This window comes from Lemur catta, chromosome 3 (genome assembly GCF_020740605.2).
Source record: "Lemur catta isolate mLemCat1 chromosome 3, mLemCat1.pri, whole genome shotgun sequence".
NCBI classification, from domain to species: Eukaryota; Metazoa; Chordata; class Mammalia; order Primates; family Lemuridae; genus Lemur; species Lemur catta.
This window is the reverse complement of record NC_059130.1, coordinates 112,722,716-112,742,466: the sequence shown is the minus strand read 5'-3', so window position 1 is coordinate 112,742,466 and position 19,751 is coordinate 112,722,716. Positions and strand designations below refer to the sequence as shown.

General features: G+C 51.7%; 1 long non-coding RNA gene across 1 annotated transcript; it reads right to left on the bottom strand.

Moving 5' to 3' along the window:
• Positions 1–264: 264 nt before the first annotated feature.
• LOC123635896 lies at positions 265–18,634 on the bottom strand. The gene is made up of 3 exons (XR_006734244.1): positions 18,592–18,634; positions 17,549–17,667; positions 265–295 (listed from the first exon to the last, which is right to left on the bottom strand). It is a non-coding gene; the product is annotated as an uncharacterized LOC123635896 (long non-coding RNA).
• Positions 18,635–19,751: the final 1,117 nt, after the last annotated feature.

Below are 19,751 nucleotides of genomic sequence, written 5' to 3'. Positions count from 1 at the left end.
CACACATTTATACAAATGGCCAATCCCTCTTCCACTTGTCCCATCCCACTTAGACCTCCGCCAACCCCACCCTAGTGAGGGTACCTTCCTTCTGGTGGTCTGTACTCCCCCCGGGTGGTACCACAGGGCAGTCTTCTTCCAGGTCTAAATGAGGCCTGTTCACTCATCACCTCGCGTTGCTATTAATACATCACTATCACGTGTGCAGCGGTGGGGGCTGCGCTGCTTGGCTTCCGTGGGGATCACCTTAACACCAACGCTGCGCCAACACTAGTCTGCTTCTCTGATCAAAGCCCTGCAAACAATCAAACATGTACTTTCTGTTTCATCCCACAGATGCCAAATTATATTCAACTGATCTCTCTCTTTTTACTTTCTAACCAAGGCTTGTTTCTCTTGGCTTAGACCTACTTATTTTTTTAAACACTATAGAGAAGCAAGTTCTCTTGGTTCTGAACCAAGAACCAAGATGGAATAGATGCCCTTCTCCCTATTCATTCTACTAAGCACAGCTAAAAATCTTGGTCATTGTATCTAAAACAAGCATAAGTAGACTCTGAAAGGTAGACAGAGAAAGGAAGACTGGCCAGGGACCCCAGAAGCTAAGGGATGACATAGTGGCAAGTTTCTTAAGTTTTCATTTTTTCTCATGTATCTCAGACTGAATGCTGGAGAAGCCAGCAACATGGACATGCCACTGGGAGCAGATTAAAAAGCCCCAAGGAAATCTTGCAATCCCTGACCAAAGGACCAGGAATAGCAAGAACTTAGTACCCAGAAAACTTCTAGATGGTAACCACCCCACTCCAGCCAAACACCAAGGGGAAAAATGGGGCCCAATCCCCAACCCCTTCAGCAAAGGCCAGGTGGGCAGCCTCAATGTCTACCCTCACCAGGCTACAGGGAGACACCTCTTCACCCCCCTAACCTCCACCAAAGTGGTATCAGAGAAGACCCAGTGGACAGCCAGGACTTTCATGCCTGCCAGGTGGTAGCACCCCTCCCCCATCCCATCGTGATGTCAGCGGAGGCCAGTTGAGGATTGTGGACTTCCACACCCCCCAGTGGTAAGGAGGGACCCTGCTCTCCCTGCTGGTGTGCTGTCCGAGGAGACTGAGTGGAAACCAAACTTTCACTATCATTCAGCACTTACGAAACCTTCTCCAGCATCAGTGAAGGCCATGTAGGGAGCAATAATGAGGTTCCCCTCCCAGCCAGTGTCGTGTCAATGACGATCTAGTGGAGAGCCTGAAATCCTCCCTTTGCCCAAGAGTAACACGCCACCCCCCCTCCCCTGGGGTGTCAAAGGAGGACTAGGAGGGAATCTGAACTTTCATTCGTCTGGCAGTAATGAGCAGTCATTCTCCTCCCCACCCCCCAAAACAGTGTCAGATTTAAATAAGATCCAGAATCTCATAACATAACACCCAAAATATCCAAGATAGAATTGAAAATCATCCATCATACCAAGAACCGGGAAAAGCTCAACTTGAACAAGCAAAGACTATCAACAAATGCCAACACCAAGGAGACACAGATGTTGGAATTATCTCACAAATTTTAAAGCAGCCATCATAAAAATCCTTCAACAAGCAATTTCAAACACATTTGAAACAAATGAAAAAAATAGTAAGTCTCGAGAAGGAAATAGAAGATACGAAGAAGAGCCAAATGGAAAATTTTATAATTGAAAAATACAATAAACAAACATTTTTAAAAATACAATGGATGTGCTCATGGGCCAAATGGAAAGTCAAGAGGAAATAAACAGTGACTATGAACACAGAACAATGTAAATTGCCCAATCTGAACAAGAGAGAAGATAGACTGAAAAAAAAAATGAACCTTATGGATCCGTGGGACTAGAACAAAAGATCTAACATTCGTGTAATCAGAATCCCAGGAAAGGAGAAATAAGGTGAAGCTAAAGAAGTAGCCAAAGAAACAATGACTGAAAATTTCCCAAATTTGGCCGAAGATGTAAACCTATAGATTTGAGAAGCTGAGTGAAACTCAAATAGGACAAACCTAAAGAAGTCAACATTAAGACACATCACAGTCAAACTTCAATACACTAAAGACAATGAAAAAGTATTGACAGCAGTGACAGACATGACACTTTATCTAAGGGGGAAAACCCTTTGGATGACAATGGTTTATCAGAAACCATGGAGCCGGGAAGAAAGTGGTACAATATTTTTCAAGTACCAAAGACAAAGAGCTGTCAATCCTGAATTCTATATCTGGTAAAATGATCCTTCAAGAATCAAGGAAAAGTCAAGACATTATAAGACAAAGGAAAAATAAGAGAATTTGTCACCAGCAGACCTATCCTAAAATAATGGCCAAAGAGAGTTCTTGAAGGAGTAAGGAAATGAAAACACCTTGGAACATAAGGAAGGAAGAAAGATTAACAGAAAGACCAGAAATATGAATATATATAACAGACTTACCTTCTCTTCTAGGGTCTTCTAAGTTACATTTTTTAACTAAAGCAAAAATCATAACATTGTCTGAGGTGGTTCTCAAGCTTCTTAATATATGTACAAAAAATACTTAAGACAATTATATTTTAAAGCAGGAGGGAAAGGAACTTTAAAGAAGGTAAGTTTTCTACATTTCACTCAAACTGGTAAAATTTCAACATCAGTAGACTGTAATAAGTTATGTATGTATAAGGTAATGGCTAGAAAAAAAACACTAAAAAAGATCTATACAAAGAGATACACTCCAACATGCTACAGATAAATCAAAACAGAATTCTAAAAAATGCTCAAATAACCCACAAGAAGGCAAGAAGAAGAAAACAGAAATGAAAGACAGAGGGAACAAACAGACAAAAAAATTAAAATGGCAGACTTAACCCTAACATATCAATTATATTAAATGTAAATGGTCAAAATACATTAATTAAAAGACAGAGATTGACAGAGTGGATTAAGGAAAAAAAAACGTGATCTAACTATATACTATCTACAAGAAATTTACTTAAAATATAGTGCTATAGATAAGATCAAAGAAAATAATGGAAAAGGATATATCATGCAAACAATGATCAAAAGAAGGCAGGAGTAAAGTAGCGTAGCAGCTTTATTTGTAATAGCCAAAAATTGGAAACAAAGTGTCTTTTAATAGGCAAATGGTTAAACAAACTGTGGTACACCCATCCCACGAAATACTACTCAGCGATAAAAAGGAACCAAATGTCAATACATGCGACCACTTGGATGGACCTCAAGGACATTATGTTCAATGGGGGGAAAAACTGATGTCAACAGTCACATACTTTATTATTTCACTTATATAATAGTCTCAAAATGATAAAATTATAGAGCTGGAGAACAAGTTAGTGGTTGCCAAGGTTTGGGGATGGTGGGGAAGGGGTTGGGGGTGGGGGTGACTATGTACTAAAGAGTCTGATAATAAACATCTATTTTTGATGTTTGATAGCTGACAGCATTCAAGCCCAGCATTCCCCCTTCCCCTTCTTCCCCACACCTACACAAGATAATAAAACCTGGATGCTCCCTCCTTAGGCAGCAACAGGAAATTCAAACCACAAAGGCCACAGCCTGTGCACCAGAACCCTCACCCCAAACCTTGAGGTCGGTAAAAAAAATTTCCGTAATACCCTTAAGGTCCATCCATCTATAAACACTGCAAGCCAGTCTCCTTTTCCTGCTCTCTCAAGCCATGTTTGGACCTGCTTAGAGCTTCTTTGCTCTTTCTTGAGAGCCTCATTATATAATAAACCTTTAATGCCCTCCTGGGTGTGTGTGTGTGTGTGTGTGTGTGTGTGTGTGTGTGTGTGTGTGTGTGTGTGTGATCATCCGTCTCTACAAGGACACAGCAGTATGTGCTCAACACTGTGCCTGGCACATGGCAGGGACTCAACCTCTGAGTAGAAAGTGAGGTGTAGACAGGGAGAGAACACGAGGAGCTCAGCAGAAAGGGAGTGTGTGCAGAGGGGTTGGGTAGACCCATGGGAGGGGGCCAAGGCTGAGGTTCCACAGGCCCCTGCCTTAAATCAGGGAGAGTTACACGGTGATGTTTATTCCCATGTAGCTCAGTTTGGTTCCACTACAAATGTCTTCCATGCTCAGCTCTGTGGGATAAAAGATGGGTCTCTGCTCTTAGGCACTTCCAAAACAAATGCCAGAGAGGTGGGAAGGTCTCAGCTACTCTTAGAGAGAAAAATTGGACTGAGGCTCCTCCAGGGCAGGGGCTGAGGGTCATCTCCAGGCCCTCAGGCCCAGCACAATGTGTGGCACAGTAAGTGTTCAATACAGATTTGAAGAATGAATGAACCCACGATTCTCCCCTTTGAGCCTCACCAGACTGCCCCTAAAAATAGCCAACATAGGAATTGTTATTCCAATTTAGAGATGCCAGTGATGCCCTGCCAGAAGGAAGGAAGCTGAGGATGAGAAGAGGGCTGGGAAAAGGATGGGAGCAGGGGTGCAGTGTCTCTGCAGTGGACCCTTTGGACTGGATCCTCGGGCAGGAGACCCTGGCCAGGCCCTGGGAGTCCAGAGAGATGGTGGTGTGTGCCCAGGGGGAGCAGCTAGAGAGGGCCCAGGGCCCTGGCATCTGAGCCCGCCAGGCTTCATCCAGCCTCCTGATAACTTCACGTATGTCTCATTTTGTTTCCTTAGAGTTTGAGTAAAACTCTTGGCCAGGCGCGGTGGCTCATGCCTGTAATCCTAGTACTCTGGGAGGCCGAGGCGGGAGGATCGCTTGAGCTCAGGAGTTCAAGACCAACCTGAGCAAGAGCGAGACCCCGTCTTTACTAAAAATAGAAAAATTAGCAGGGCGTCATGGCATGTGCCTGTAGTCCCAGCTATTGGGGAGGCTGAGGCAGGAGGATCCCTCAAGCCCAGGAAGTGAGGTTGCTGTGAGCTAGGCTGACGCCATGGCACTCTAGCACAGGCAACAGAGTGAGACTCTATCTCAAAAAAAAAAACAAAAAAAAAAAACAGGAAATTGAGAAAAACTCTCAGTGGAATGCTGTGTTTCTCTGCTGGGCCCAGGGGACTCAGGAAAGAGCTGACAACTCATACTTTGCGGGGAGTGTCAGCAGCAGGAAGTAAATCAAGAGAAACCTACAGGCTTGTGTGTGTACTCAGGAGCCCTAGGCAGCTTGGTGTCGCTGAAAGAGCTGACCAGGGTCTGACCTGGGCTCCACTGCTTAGCAGCTGTGGTATGATCTTCGCAAGGTACTTCACTTCTCTGGGCCTCAGTGTATCCATCTGTAAAATGGGGGTCATCATAGCAGCCCATAGGGCAGATGTGAGGATTCTCCATGGGAAGGAAGTGGTTTTTCTTTCTGCTTTTATTTTGGGGTAAGAATGAGAAGGAATCACGAAAGGAAAGAGCAGCCTAGTTCCTGGCACATGGCTGGCACCTCCAGCAAACAGTCTCCAGTGCAGGCGCAGGTATCTGGGAAAGAAGAGAGAGAGACTCCAGGAGCGATGATGAAGATGATAATTGTGATGATGATGATGATGATGATGATGACGATGGTGGTGGTGGTGATGGGGATGATGGGGATGTTGGTGATGAAGGTGATGATCATGAGGATAAGAGGACAGAAGAAACCTTTACTGAGCACCTGCTTTACTGCAGGTTAGTCTCTGTTCTAGAAGTTTTTCATGCACTATCTTACTGAACACTCCTACCAGCCATATTGTTAGCCCATCTTACCAGAGGAGAAGTTAAGTGACTTACCCAAGATCACATAGGTCAATTCCAGGTCTGTCCCACTGTGGGACATCAGCTGTCAACCTTAGTGAGTGGGATGCAGATGGAGCTGTTCCAGAGCCCGAGCCTGGGCGTTTTCTGATCTACCCCTGCTGCAGCCGCTTCATCCACTCCCTTGGTCCATTCACTCACCAACAGATGTTCACTGTGCGTGGCCTTGGGGCTGGGACCATGGGGGTGGCTCTCAGGGTTCCTCCAGGGACACACAGAGGGTCTCAGGCAAGCCGGGGGAGACCACCACATAAACAACCACAAAACAAAGACATGAGAACCACCCTTAAGGCGATGGGAACACGAAGAGGGAGTGACATTAAGCCAGGGCAGGCACAGAAGGTTTCACAGACGAAATGACTTTGGGTTGGTTTCCAGGGATGTTTGACGACAAGGTGAAAATGGGGAAGAAGAAGAAAGCCCGTCCAGGGAACGGTGTGGCCAGAGTAGAGGGTCCACAAAGAGGTGGTAGGGGGATTACAAAAGCACCCTGAATGCCAAGCTATGCCGTTTGGACGTTCCCCAAGGGCGGTGGGGAGCCAGGGGAGGGTGTGGAGCTGGGAGGGAGACGATCAGGCCCGTGTTTTCAGAGGCTGGCCCTGGGGCAGTGGCGCAGAGAATGGACTAGGCCGTGGTGGGCGAGAAGGAATCTGAAGAGGGACCCCCTTTCCCTGGGAGGGGGCCGAGAAGGGAGCTGAGAACAACCCGGCTCTGTATGTCTCTGACCCTCCTCTCCAAAGCTCTTTCTCTATTTGTCTTTCATTTGGGCCACCGGACACCCCTGGGTAGTGGCATCGGCAGCTGGTTAAGCACCTGAGTTCTGAAGACAGAGCCAGGCTCTGCAACATAGCAGCTGGGTGACCTTGGACGTGCTATCGAACCTCTCTGAGCCTCTGTTTCCTCATCTGAGAACTGAATTCCTGCAAAGTTCAATAAAATAACATACAAAAGGGACTAGTCCAGGGCTGCCATAAAAATCAGTACCTGGTAAATGCTAACAGCTGTCCCCGTTTGATAAATGAAGAAACTGAGGCCTGGAAGGTGCTGTGACAAAGTCACGCAGCCCCAAGAGCGTCAGAGCCTGGAGCAAAGGCTAGCACTTCCAATCCCTGCCCTTCTCCCTCAAGTCCCTCCCGTGAACGGCCCCCCAGACCCTCACGTCCCCACTCTGCACAGTGTCTGAGGGCCCCTCCCAGTGGGTGTGGGGGCAGGGCAGGGAATGGGCGCTGCGTGGAGCACCAGAGGGAAGGAACATGGGCAGCCCTGGGGGGCAGGGGGCTCAGTGCCCGGCCACACCTTTGAATCCCCATTTCTCCTCTGCCATCATTTGGCCTGCACTCAGTGGGCACAGGAGGGGACTCCTGCTCCTCCTCCTCCTCCTCCTCCTCCCCTGCCTTCTGATTGGGCAGATAAAACACCTTCACCCCAGAGCCAAGTCCCCATGAACAGGACTTCCCTGGGAGCCAAAATGAAAAGTTAGTCCAAAATCGCTCTTGCTTGGGTATCAGGAGCTCTGGGTTTGCCACTGTTCTTCTGGCACTGTTCTTCTCAGGACAGTCTGCCACTGTTCTTCTCGGGACCTCAGCCTCCCCAGCTCAGAGCAAGTGGGTCGAATTCAATGCTTTCTACAGACCCTCCCACCTACGTCCTGGGGCTCCTTCTGCCTTCCTTCTGCCTTCCGTTGGGCCCTCCTCCCGCCTCTCCTCTCTCAGGCCTGTTCCGAGCCCTCCCTGCTTTTCCCTTTCCAAGCCACAGCCTCAGACCTGCCCGCTGCTCCCAGGAGCTTTGCTCAGGCTGCCTGGTTCCCCCAGAGTCCAGGGGACATAGACCCCAACCCAGTTCTGAGCATCCCCCTGGCTGGCAGAGCTGGGCAGCCTCCCGACCCCAGCGATGCCCAGTCCCCCACTCAAAGTCAGTGGGGCCCAAGGGAAAACCCTCCGGCTCTGTCAAAGCCAACTGCAGAGGTGGCCAGAGCCAGGGTTTAAAAATACAAGCGCCCATGTACCCTCAGTGCCAACTGCCCACACAGCCTGCAGGCTGCACTGCCCACTTCACAGATGCCATCGTGGCCACCGTGGGCGGCACAAAGGGAATGTGGTGGGGGGTGGTGAGTCCAGAGAGGCCCGGGGGTGGCTACTGAGGGGGATGGACATTCCTCAGAGCCTAAACCACAGAACAGGGCTGTGTACGCCATCTGGCCGTGCCCACTTCTTTGGTCTCGGGAGAGAACCGGCCAATTCTGCTCAGGCTCACAGTGACACAGGCGCTGGAGTCTAATGAGCCTGGAATCAAACCTGGGTTGGCCACTTACTGGCTGGGTGAGTCAGGCAGGTCACTTGCCCTCTCTGAGCCTCAGCCACTATCTGTAAAATAGGGATAATAAATGTCCCCACTTCGTGGAGCTCTTACGGGGATTCGATGAGATGATACCTGCAGAAGGCTCAGCATAGGGCCCTGCCCTGTAGAAAGTGCTCGATCGGTGGTGCTTGTCTTTGTTGTCACTGCTGTGACGATGTGGTGTGGCAGGCTCGGCTAGAACCAGAGCAAGAAGGAAAAGAGAGAGCAAGGGACGACGCCCTCGCTCCACTCTCTTGTCACCTCCAGACCTCCAAAGTCCAGGCACATCTGGCGCCAATGACGCTGACAAAGGAGCTGGTTCTCCCTGCCAGACACACAGGCAAACCAGGGTCCGGAGAGGGCGTGTGCCCTGCTCGAGCGAGCTGGCAACAGAATAAGAGTCAGAACCTGGCAACTGGGATCTCCCTCTGCAGGGTGAGAAAAACACAGCACCCCTGGAACGGGGAGGGCCCCCAGAGGTTACCCAGGCCACCCCCCTCCGTTTTCCAGAAAGGGAAACTGAGGCCCAGAGAGGGGAAGGGATTCATCCAAGTCGTGGGAAAGCTAGGACCCAGCCCAGGGTTTCTGTCCTCCTGGCCAGTGGCCCCTGTTCCAAACCACCACCTCGCCCTGCTCACTCCCGCCCCCGCCCCTGCCCTCAGTGGGCAGCTGAGCGGTGCGGGTGCGGGAGCAGGAACCTGGCCCTGCTCTGCCGGGGCCTTCTGCTGAGGGCTGGGAGCTGCCTGCTCGCCCAGTCCCACCAGGGCCTGCTCCATGCTTACGTAACCACTCCCAATTACATAACCTGCTGCTGCCTCCTTCTGCAGTGGGAGCTCCGGGAGCAGATTCCCGAGTAGGGAGACCATGAGCTGCCTCCGCATGAAAACAGGGTCATTACCGGCACTCGGCTCCGGTGCCAGCTAATGGCCTTCCCACATGGCCTGGGGCCTGCCAGCCTCCCCGCAGCCCAAGTAGGCCTGGAGCCCCCTGCCAGGGCAGGGCACAGAGGGACCTCACTACCTGGGGCAGGCGGTGGGTACTACTGGACCAGCCCCCAGACTCCGAAGTCCTAGGCAAGTTTGCCAGCCCTAAAGAATTCCCTGGACAGAGACCTGGAGGTCGGCAGGCACGCTGGGAGGCCACAGGCTCAGGAATCTAGTGTTGAGTTGGAGCTAGCGTGTCCTGGTCACTAGCCAGGTAACCACAGACACATCAGTCCACTGCTCTGTGTCTTCGTTTCCTTACCCGGAGAATGAGACTAACAGGACCGACCTCGTTGGTTGCTGTGAATACGAAATGAAATCCTGACTGGCAGGTGCCTGGCCCCAAATAAATGCTCAGTAGATAGTGTCCCCATTCGGCAGATGAAAAAACTGAGGCCCAGGTGGGTGATGTGGCTTTAGGGGCACATAAAACAGCAAACCCACCATGAGCTGGGCACATGCTCTGCATACATTGACTAAGCCACTCCCCAAAACAGCCCTAAAGGATGGGCACTGTTATTACCCCCGTTTGGCAGCTGACAAGCCCAGGCTTGAAGGGCTGAAGTGACTTCCTTAAGGCACACACTTGGGAAGTGGCAGAGGCAGGATTTGAACCCAGGCACCTGGCTTCAGAGTCATCACCCCCACAAAACAATCAGGATCAACAGACTGAGACTGCAGCAAGCAGGAGGCAAGGTAGGCAGAGTCAGGAAAGATGCCCCTACAGCTTGTCTCCATACTTTAGACACACAGTCACCCTCCACCTTCCCTCCCTCTGCCTGCTGTTGTGCTGTGTGACCTTGGCTGAGCCAGTTAACCTCTCTGTGCTCTCGTCTCTCCATCTGAAACGGGGAGCCTGATCCCTGGGCTAACAATTACCGGGGTTATTGTGAGGATGCATTAAGATAATGAGTTGGAAACTGCTTTTCGGTGGAGAAAGTATCCCACAGCTGCGATGGCTCATCACTTCCCTGGCCTCCGACTCCCTCCGACTCAGCAGGAACCAGCTAATGGACACCAGGGGCCTCTCAGGGCCTCTGACTGTTCAAACAAACACCGCTCCCCTCTGCTGCCCCTGCTCTGGCCTGCCCTTTGGATGCAGAGGCAAAGCTCCAGGCCTTCTCTCTGGCGCTGGGGTGGAAGGGACATTCGTTTCAGCCGAGCCCCTACTGTGTGTTTCCTGGGCACCCTCACACTTAATCCTCACAATTCCCTCCGTGAAGCTGGGCTTCATCTCCCCCATTTTGCAGATGAGGAAACTAAAGCTCAGAGAGGTAAAGTCACCAGCCTGGAGTCGCACAGCTGTCAACCTGGCGAAGTCAGAATTCAAACTAGGGCTCCATGCTCTTAACTGTCTTACTAACCGACTTCTTCATGAAATGGGTCTTGGGCCCATTTTGCAGAGGGAGAGACTGATGCTCAGGAAGTTGAAGGCATTTGTCCCAAGGCCAGGAAGAGGAAGGGCCAGGCTGCAAACTGCCCTTGCTCCTCCCCTGCCCTCCCCTGTGACCAGGATGCACAGATGACAGCTGTGACAATCAGCCCTCAGAAGAAGCCAGGCCAGTGGCAACCATGACCGTTGATGGAAAAGCTGAAGTCAGACAGGCCAATAAGTTTGCCCAAGTCACAGGGCAAGGAGTGCCAGAGTTAGAACGGGGCCCAGCCATGCTCCCTCTCTGGACCTCAGTCTCCCCAGGTGCAAGAAGTGCCAGGCCCTGGGCTGGCCAAGGAGACCCATTAAAGCCTCCTCCCAGCTCCAGGAGGTTGTTGCCTGGGCAGAAATCCCCAAATCTGGCCGATCACCAAAATCCCCTGGGAACTTGCTAAAATCCCAAATGCTGGGCTGCACCCCTGGAGATTTGGTAGAACGAGGGAGGGGCCTGGACACCTGTATTCTTTTCTCCACCACCTCCTCACACACCCCTACCCCACGCTCCTGTGATCAGCCAAGTCCAAGGTTCCCAATCTAGGACAATTTTCCCAGTACCAGATGGAACCCAGTCCCCTGCCTGTCTTCACAGAGTTCACAACTAGGGTGGGAAGTGGTCCCCAGGCACCTGTGGGGGTTGGGGTGGGTCACGGATGGCGTCGAGGGGTCTCTGATGCAGACTGCAGCTCTGCTAGAATTTTCAATGGTGAGTTAAGATGAGAATTTGAGATGTCTCCACCTTCTTACTGGACTAATTCTTCATTTAGCAAATATTTCTCAGTGCTTACTATGTGTCAGGCACTGGTTTAGGTGCTGGGGTGCAGTGGTGACTAAGACAATGTCTTTGCTCTTGTGTTGCTTCTGTGCTGGTGCAGAAAATATTAACAGTCATAAAACAGCCAGGACTGGCACAGCCCTCTGCAGCTCCCAACAGCTTCCCCCATGGACGATTCCTTTAAATCTGACCCTGATTGTGAGCTGGGAGCTTAGCCCCCATTTCATGGATGAGTCACTGAGGCTCAGAAAGCCATTTCAACAGCCTGTCTCCCTGACACCGCCAATGCTTCCCAACCAACCCTGTGTGTCTGCTGCTGCTTAGAACTTTCCCTGTTGCCACGGCAACCCCCCTGGGGAGGCCTGCCCTACTTTGCATCCCTGGCATAGGGCGGGCAGCCTCACCCCACCCCCCTGAGACAGAGAGATGGGATTATCCCACTCATTGCAAGAACAGGTCCCACTGGAAACAGAACTGGGCTCTTTCATTCAGATATTCAATCAATGTTTAGCAGTGCCAACAATGTGCCAGGCACTGGGCCAGTCCTTGGGACAGAAGGAGAAATAAGTCATGGTCCCTGCCCTTACAAAGCACACTGACTCGCAGCGGAAGCTGACAAACAAAAGCATGCAAGTGAGGGCTAGAACAACGTCAACAATGACAGTAGCCAAGTGCTAGGTGCAGTTCTAGGCCCTTTCTGGGTATTAACTCATGTAATTCTCCCATTCACTCTTGGGGTAGGTATCAGTATTATCCCCATTTTACAGATGAAACTGAGGCTCAGAGAAGTTAAGAAACTTGCTCAAGGTCACACAGTTGGGAAGCAGTAGAGCCAGAAGCTGGACCTGGGTGATCCTCAGACAACTGTGGGTGCTCAGTGAAGAGACCCCTAACTCCATCAGGGTGGCCCAGGAGGGTTTCCCGGGGAAGGTATCTGTCTGTCCTCAAAGCTGATCTCACCAAGAGCAGATGCGGGTAGGAACAGGAGGACGGTGGAGGCGGGGTTCTCAGAGCTGCCTGATTTCCCAGTGTTGGGGTGACTGGCCTGGTTCTCTGGGACTCACCTGGGCTTTGGGACACCTGGCTTGAGAAAAGAAAATACAATCCAAGCTGGCCAGTGCTGGAGAGGGGCATGGCAGCCAAAAGGTGCAGGCTCCCCCAAAAGCCTAAATGCCCCCGGAGACTCCCAAAGGAGCAGCTTGGGGCAGGTGGGCACACACACAACCACCTGCCGTCTTCACACGTGTAGGCAAAATTGCCGTATCTTTACACACCTGTGAGGAGGAAGGACCCATGCTAGGGACTGGCTCAATCCTGGCAGTACCTGCCCAGGCTTTTATTACCAAGTTAACGTAGCAGTTAAGAGTGTGGATTGTGGAGTCAGCTGTCTCTCCTGCTTCCCTGTTGTGGGAACTTGGGCAAGTTACGTAACCTCCCTGGGCCTCAGTTTCCATGTCCTTGGAAATGGAGACAACATTTATAGAGTCCTGTGCATATCATAGCGCTACCGTAAAGCCTCAGTGAGTCAATCCCCCCCAAAGTTCACAGTGCTTGGCCCACGGGGTGTGTAACCGTCAGCCATAATTGTCTCTGTGGCACAGGGACACACAGGGGTCTACATTTTTACACGGACAGGTGCATGCGGGTGTACAAGCCCGTGCACACAGTGAGCGCACACCCATGACAGACCCCCATCTCTGTACCAGTGTATGTGTAAATCTACTTCCTCGACTTCGCTGGAGTGGACACCTGTAGTTACTGGGCTAGCAGGAGGTGCCTTTAGGCACCTAGGATCAGGGCCACAGATGCCAGGCAGGTGGCTGCCCGGAAGGGAAATGCACATGGGCATCCCCCCACGCGCCTTCATGTGCCACACCTGGGCCTGTACATGGGGGGAGCATGCGCAGATCCGTGGTTTGAGGCTGACACGTTACAGACGTGCGTTTTACTTTGAGGTAAGGCAGGGTGTGGCTGCGTTTTGCTCCTTGAACCACTGCGATGTAAAGAAATCTCAGCTCTGGAAAACAAAGCTCTATCTGCAGTAAAAACATAAATAGGCTGCTTAAGGCTTCAACCTCCCCCCACAGGCCCCCAGGGAGTGCTGAAGCCACAGTTCAGGAAAGAGAAACATGATTAAGATTAAAGTCAGGAGCCCACAGAGGGGGAGTGGAGCCCGCCCAGGGCTTTCCTGTTTTCCCGGAAAGGAGGCTGTCCCTGAGGAAGCCAGGTCCCCTTGGAAAATACGCAAAAGCCTGTCTGGGCCCCAGCCGCCCCCAGCCAACGGAGAAAATGAGTATTCCTGGGAGAAAAACAAACTCTGCCTGTCCCCGCCACCCCCTGGATCTTCCCTGGAGGGAAGAGACTTGAAAGAAAAGGCTGCTTGGGGGCTCCCGCTGAAGGAAGACCTCCCTCTGTCCCTTCGTGCCCCCCGGGGAGGGATCTGCGCCTTAAACTGTCAGCAACTGTGCAAGACCACGAGCCCAAATGGCAAGGAGGGACAGGTCCTGAAATGAGGAGGACTCCTCCTGCTCGTTCCATACTTTAGAGTTTCCGCAGGCATCGCCTCGGAATTCGCACTGCAAGCCTCTGCTGTTCAGCTCATGAGATCACACAGCCTTTCATGGGTAAAGCTAAGACTCACTCGACTCCTTGTCCAGCTCCCCTTTGTCTGACTCCACCTCCTGTGGCATTTTCTTCACATCTCAGCGTGGCCCAGAGACTAGGATGTGCCACCCCAAAATATGGAGGCTTGTTGAGCCGAAGGCAATTAGGAAGCAGCAGATACAGGAAAGCTCTCGGCCTGCCCTCTTCTTGCCTGAAAGCAAAACATAGATTTGCAAAGACTAAAGGTATCCTGCCCCCTTCTACCAGGGACGACACAAGTTAACCACTGGAGACAACTTTAGGCCCTGTCATCTGGAGGTGGCACCAGAGGAACAGACATCTTAGCAAGCTTCACGAACTGGCCTTTATCTGCCAATTATTGCCTTCCCCCAAGTTGCCACCCCTAGAGACGCAAAGTTCTTTTTTCTTTGTCTTGTCACTTCTCTAGAAATTGACTGTTCTTTGTTGAAGATGCTATGCAAGCTGGAATTCAAAGCTGCCTCTTTGAGAACTACTCATGCCCTGGGTGTCTCCCATGTATACATGAAATATATACGTTAATAAATTTGTTTGTTTTTCTGTTGTTAATCTGTCTTTTGTATAATAACAGGGGTCCTTTCCAACTGAGAACCTACAGGGGTTGAAGAAAAACCCCTACAAAACATATCCCCAGCGAGTCTCGAGATGAAATAGCATGGAGTCTGCTCTCAGGGAGAGACTGGGCCAAAACCAAATGGCCAGGAACAGGGGCTGGTTTGTGCAGTTCTTGGTCAAAGGATCACAGACAAAAGCTGGGCTCAGCTGGCCTGGGTGGGCAGGCACGCACTGCAGAGGTGGGGAGCTTTTCCTGGGGGTCTTACAGGATGAGCAGGGTTTGGATAAGCTGTGGGGCACAAGGACATCCTAGATGGAGACACCATGAGCAAAGCATAGAGACCGGAAGGAACTTGGTGGGTTGCTGGTAGGGTCTGGAGGCTGGACACAAGTTGGCCTGGATGGGGGAAGGGGAGATGAATGAGGTGGGGTGGACCAGATGGTCAGGATCATAAACGGGAGGCCCAAGTGAGACAGACCTGAGCTTTGTGTCATGTTCAGGCCCAAGGTGATGCAGGCCATTTAGCAGGTACTTAATATCTTTCTGAATGGACGGATGGGTGGATGGGAGGGTGGGTGGTTGGGTGGATAAATGGATAGTACGGGGTGGGAAAAGGGAGTGTGACAGCAGGGGCTCTGGGCTGGGAACTGGGGGACCTGAAGTTCAGGTCCCCACCCTGCCACTAAACTAACCATTGGAGGGATGCCTCTGGACCTGTTTCCCCAGCTGTAAAGCCCAGGTGATTCTCAAGGGCTCTTCACACATGACAGACTGTGATTTTGTAGACAGAAGCAGGGGCTCAGGCAAGAAGCCCACTCTAGCAAGTAGCCCCTGAGGAAGCTGGCAGCAGGGGCCGTATCCTACTGGTTAAGAAAACCGCCACTGAGGAAGAGGGGAGGAGAGCCCAGGCCTGGGGGTTAGAAGACCTGGGCTTAGGTTGACACTGCCGCTTACCTGATGTCACTTCTCCTCCCTGGACCACCGTCTCAGCAGATGTACTCCAGTTTTAGGATTCTGTGAGACTTCATAGACAGAGGAGCCCAGCCTCACCCCCACCCTTACCCCACTTAGGATGTTAAAGCAACTTAGGAAAAGCACTTATTCTCAGCTCCTGGAATTACCCTTCACTTTCCTGGCAGATAAATAGGGCCAAACAGAAGATGCAGTTGCATTTAAATGGAGTGAGGCAGGTGGAAGTTTATAAGATTTGAATATGCTTTTTGGCTGCTTTTGAATATTCAGTTGCCCAAGGGAGAGAATGGGGCAGCCAGATCTATGGGTCTAAAGGGAGGTTATTTAAGGTCGGGGGGAAGAGAGGCATGAAAACAGGGTGGGCAGGAATCCCTGTTCATCAGATTTTCAGGAGCTAATTGCGATTCCACCAGCTAAAATGTCACAGGCTCAGAGTAAATTCTGGGAGTTGGTACACCTCATGGTTACGGTTGCCATAGCAACTGCCTCCCTGTAACCATGTGTACCAGCAGATCACAGCCAACAAGACGAGCCCAAGGAGGTGAACGCTGGGGAGCTAGCCCAGGACTCTAGCAGGCCCCCGAGTTCTAAAATGTGCCCCAGATGCTAGCGCACACCCCAGGCCTCTCAAACATCCTTGAGCATTCTGAAACAGAGCCCAGGGTTCTGGAACAAGCCTGGAATTCCTAAATCTGTCCTTGAATTGCAGAACACTCTCCCCAAGGTCCAGGACACACCGCAGATACGCAAAGCTTGCCCCCCACTCCGGCAGTCTCAGCACACCCTCCAGGTATGTGCCCCAAACCCTCGCACACGCTCCCGCATAGCTAGCACATGCCTTAAATTCCTCCTCGCTCCGGCTTGGCTGTTCCTGGGAATTGGTTTTCTGTCTAACTGCAAGGATTGTGGAGCACTCAGGGCTTGTGTGGCAGAAGACGGTCAGGGGCTGACCTGTGGGGTTGAGCAGATGAAGGCCTGGTCCTCACACCTTAGGAAATGCGGGCTGTCACAGATGTACCCTGTCACATGCCAGGCCATGTAGCCAAAGGTGACACCCCTGGCCCCACATTCCCAGCGAGTTCCAGGCTGGGCCTTGTTCTCTGCAGTGGGGATGAGTCGTCGCTGAGTCATCCCCACTCCCTGCCAAGGCCCCTGTGTGACCACTAGCACATCAATCCTGGGGCCCTGGGGAAGGGGAGAGATGGGAGCGCTGCCCGGCCCTAAAGCCCCTCTTTGCTTGGGCAGCCTGGAGTGGGGAGCTGCGGAGTTGTGAACTGTGGCCTCCCCCTCCCAGCCTGGGGCTGAGAGAGCTTCCTGCCTGCAAGCCCGGCCCTCCCCGCCATCCGTGCTGACACAGCCACCCAGAACAGTTCCTCAACAAGGGCATCATCCCCTAAGCTGGTATGAAACCTCAGCTCTTCTCTCTTCCCTCCCCCTTGCTAATTCATTGCCAATCGGCTCCACTCGGTTTCTTTCTCTCCTGACTCCCACCCCTCCTGCCATCCCCCTCGCCCAGCCTCCTCCCGGGTCTCCCTGCCTCCATTCCTGCCTCTCCACCTTACTGCCCGAATCCAAGGCCCCCAGGACTTCGCTGCCCTGCCCACAGCAGCAGTACCTACCCCCGTGCACAATCAGGCACAATCATCTCACCTCAGCATTCAAGACCCCTTGGTATCTGGCTCCATCTGACACTTCATCTGCCCTGACCCCCGATGGCTGTCTGGGCTGTCCCTAGTCCCCCCACCCCCTGCCACCCCCAGAGCTTTGCTTCTCCTCTCTTCCTTCTCAAAGGCTCTTTCCACCATCTCTGAATCTCCAAACTGGTTTAAGGGCCACCTCCTCAGAGACTACTGAAGCCGTTACCGACCCCGCCCTTCACTGAAATGCCAGCACTCCTTGGCTGTAGTGATGTTCTTAAGTTAGACTGTCAGAGCTGCCAGAAGTCTGAAAGGTAAATCAAGGCTAGTGGTTTTCAAACTTGGCTTTGTGACACCCCAGTCTGGGGGAGGGAGCCTCAAAGACTGTAGGAGGAGGGATGCCCTGGGGGGTCCACCCAGTGGGTACACAGCCCCCACATCTGCTCCAACCCGGAGCAGCCTCACCTTGCTCTGTCTTGTGCTTATCCATTCACCCGTTCATCTGCCATGTGTTGACACCCTCACTGTCATGCACAGAACAGCGAACAAGGAGGCAAAACCTCTATCCTCGTGAAACTTACAAGCTAGTGGGGAAAACAGACAAGAAACGTGTCAACAAGGACACAAGAAAATATCAAAAAATGGTAAGTGCTGAGGACACAGTGGAAATGTGATAAGACACAGAATGCTATGGGTTGTCATTAGGGAGGCCGGCTGGGGAAGGCTTTCTGAAGAAGGAACATTTGAGCTGACCTCTGAAGGCAAGACAAGAGCCAGCTATGCACAAAGCATTCTAGGGGGAGGAAATTCATGCAAAAGGAAAAAGCCAGTCCAAAGGCCCTGAGGCAGAAACAAGCCTGCCATCTTAAAAAACACAAGGAGGGCAGGGGAACAGTGACAGACAGAGCTTGCCAAAGTGAGACTTCTGCAGCCAATTCCACTTTGGAAAATTAGATTTTACTGCTAAAAAACAAATAGACAGAAAGAGAGACAGACATATAGATATAACCCCTTGACCTACTCAAATTCTGCCACTTCACAGAAGAAAAACTAAACTAAGCTCCTATATGTCCAGGGATAGCCCAATGTCCGACTGAGAGCTGTTGGCAGGGCTGGGATGAGCGCCAGGTCTCAGGATACTGCCCTCGGCACCATCTGTCAGCCCTCGTGGGCAGGTCACCCAGGGCAGGCCTCCCTGGCCTCTGCTTTTCCCAGCCACTCTGTGGCTCCTGGCCCCAACCTGCCACACCCCGCACACAGGTGAGAAGTGAGAATGAGGTAACATCTCCCAGGCCGGGGAGCTCCAGGCTGCAAGCAGCCGGACAAACGAAAGGCTTTATTAGATTTGTTAAACACGCATCCTGCGGCCAACGGCCTCTTGGCACCGGGCAGCATCACAGAGGGGAAAAAAAGAAAAGCAGATGATGAAATTAAAAGGCATTTCATTTCCAGAGCCCAGGCTGACATGCACAAACCACGAACGCATCCCTCCCTGGTTACTCACCCACCTGCATCCCCGGCCTCCATCCACGTGCAGTTGCTCTGGCCAGGGTCACAGCTCACACGGCGGCACGAGGCCTCCGGGGCAGCCACCTGGAGGCACCTGACCCGGGAATCGAGGACATGGAAGGGACGCTGGGGAAGGAAGGAAACATGAGGCTGACTGAGAGGTCATGTGGTCCACCCCTCCGAGTTTACCTGGCCCATGTCTCAGGCACGATCTGGCTTGATCACCTCTTCCCCGTCAGAAAGCAGGCCCCAAACCGGGAGACGACAGCTCAGGCTGGGACCAGAGGAGGTCCCAGATGTCACACAGGCTGGGCTCACACCCCAGCTTCCCCGCAGACCAGCTCTGCCACCTTGGGCCAGTCACTGGGCCTCCATGTGCCTCAGTTTCCCCTGCTGCAAAAGAGAGGAAATGGCCACTGAGAGGATGAAATGAGGTGTTTTTGTGTAAATTTTGTGGCACATCGAAGGCACCAAACAAATATTGTTTTTAGAAGCATCTGGGGCCCCAGTTTTCCACGTGACCCCCACAGGGTGGGGGCTTCTCTGTTTTTCTCCTCCCCACCCACACCACCCAACTCATCAGTTTCCCCGGAGCCTTGGATCTGAGCAAACTATTTGTGTACAACATTAGATTGTATAATGTTTTCACTGCTTTCCCCAAGAGCGTCACCTGATCTCTCTCTGTTCCTCCCTTTCAGATCAGTCAGGCCACTGAGACACTTGGATGTAAACAGATGCTGTTTCTCCACCACGACTGGGGGGGGGGGGTGGTGCGTGTGTGTGTGTGTGTGTGTGTGCGCGCGCGCGTGTGTGTGCGTGTGTGTGTGTGCGTGTGTGCGTGTGTGTGTGTGTGTGTGCGTGCACGCGCGTGTGCATGTAGGGATCAGTTCTGTTAAATGGATGCTCCCAAGGCTGAGGTTACCCTCCCCCCTGGCCATGCTGCCCTCGCACAAGCATCTACGGAGACTGCCAAGCACCCTATGGAAACAAGATTGTAGATTTCTTTAGAGAAGGCCATGTCACTCACCGCTTGCTCTTTTTGGTGTGTTTTTCTAACAAATGTCTTTTGAGCACTTCATGTGTGCAAGGTAATAAATTAAATACATTTGTTCACCAGAGTAAACAAAACAACCTGCTGTCTTGCCCGCTGGAGCTGACA